The sequence below is a fragment of the Pteropus vampyrus genome, unplaced genomic scaffold, assembly GCF_000151845.1.
Source record: "Pteropus vampyrus isolate Shadow unplaced genomic scaffold, Pvam_2.0 Scaffold61, whole genome shotgun sequence".
NCBI classification, from domain to species: domain Eukaryota; kingdom Metazoa; phylum Chordata; class Mammalia; order Chiroptera; family Pteropodidae; genus Pteropus; species Pteropus vampyrus.
Genome location: NW_011888842.1, coordinates 7,764,103 through 7,766,305, shown reverse-complemented (window position 1 = coordinate 7,766,305; position 2,203 = coordinate 7,764,103).

The window sequence follows — 2,203 nt, the reverse complement described above, 5'->3', positions numbered from 1 at the left end:
ATTTCAGAACAGCATGTAAATGTTTAATTCCATTTTTATAAAATTAAAACAGATGTTTGTGTATGAGTAAGAACATTGAAAGATGACATGATAAAGGTCCATAGTATTTACTACTGAGAAGCGAGTGTAGGTTGAAAGGTGGTGGGTGCCACCTTCTGCATTACTCATGTTTTTGCCAGAATGTATTATCTTTGAAATTAAAAGAGTATTTTAAAAGTATGATGGATGTGATTGGTTGAATTAATCTAAGTGACCATCCAGAAGCCAACATAGAGATTTGGGGAGACCTAGATTTCTGATAAGTTGACCAGGCAGCTCCGATAAGTGAGTATCAGGACAAAAATCAAATGCCTTTGACCCTCTGTGACGAGAAGAAAAAGTGATAGAACAAGAATTTTTCATTACAGTCTCGTCCCATTTAAGCCCTTTTTAATCTTCCCAGCTTTCCCAAAGAAAAGACTACTCCAGTTCCCTCTGACATGGCTGGGAATTACTAGCATTTTTTTTCTCTGATCTCAATGCTCCTCACTTACAGCTGCTTTTCCCCCTAGTTCAAACCTCTTTTTCTGGATTTAAAAATCTAAGTTTTAGACTCTTATATTCCAGCTTCTGATTCCTTTTTTGCTCTGACAGGGCCTTTTTCTATCTATATATTAGATTCATCTATTACAAACCTAAATAGAAGATGTTAAATTCTTAGTTTGCCCCCAAAACTATATCTTAGTTTGTTTCTAGCTCTGTTCAGAGAAGAGGAGACAGAGGCTCAAATATCTTTATTTTCTGTAGCAGCCACAGTGAAGGTACACGAGGAAGCTCATAATGAGACAACACTGGACATTAAGTGTATCCAATCCATAGCCCTTGGTCTTACTCAGTGAGAAAGCCAGAGTAATAATAAAAGCCAACACTGGCTGAGCACTAGCTGCGTGCTGGCCATTGGCATCTCTTGAGTGATAACTGTGCGATGATTATGTTTACTGTACAGATGTAGAAACTGAGATTCAGAGGGGTTAAGAAACTTGCCAAAGGCCACATATTTAGGATTTAATGTAAATTTGTCTGAGTCAAAAGCCTAAGTTCTTAGTTCTGCTGTTCACCAGACCACAATGTGGCTTTAATTCAGCTTCCTGAATATTTTCGATAAGGAGAAAAATGCACTGTCAGTAAATTAATTAATTAATTTGTTCTTTCCAACTTTATTAAGCTACAGCTAACAAAATAAAAATTGTATATATTTAAGGGGTACAACATAATGTTTTAATGTATTTAATATGGAATTATAGATAACATTGTGAAATGATTATCACAATCAAGGTTATTCAATAAATTGAATAAATATATACCTATCACCTTAGAGAATTTAAATATTCATTCAGTTTGGCAGTTACAGTTCTCATGGCAAATAAGAATATTGGTACTTTGGGTTTAGGCATCAGTATTTTGTGAGCATGATAGATATGAGTCCATCTACTTCCGTCCAATCCAATGCTTGGATCAGATCTAGTTTCTATACTTGTAAAGCTAATGGCCTCAGACCATCACTTTTGCTCTGAGTGGCCCAGACTCTTTCCTTTCTGGTGTCTCTTTCTCCTCTATCCCCAACTGCAACTAGATCCAGATTTAGGAGCTTAGCAAATAATAGGAAACACAGCAATATATTTGGTTATATTTATTCAATTATATTACACTTACAGTGAGAATTAGAAAAAAAAAGTGTACCTTTATTCCAGTTTTCACTTTTCTTGCTCAAGGGTAATTAATTTTCAGGAATCTCATTATTTACTAGAAATATACAGGTTATTATAAACAGTTACTCTGATTCCCAATGAAAAACTTGTAAGAATGAATTAATATTCTTACAATTTTTCTGATATTCTGGGCAAAGAAACTAATAACACTTTAAATGGTTGACTTTTTGGAAAAAGTTATATCTTTTGGTTTCAACTTTATTATTATGACAGGTGGTCTAATACCCCAGCCAGTTGTCTAAGCTAGAGGAGTATGTCACAATCGCATGGGGGGCATTTCTATACTCCCCCTCAAAATGGAATCCCCACTGTATATAGACACTTAAAACCACTGCATTAGACTCATTTGTGTGCTTCCAAGGAGAATATTTAGGTTGCAGAGAGTAAAGAAAAAAACATTTAGCTTGCACTAAGAAAATTTTAGTTCACCTTCTGTATCAAACCTAATAATATGG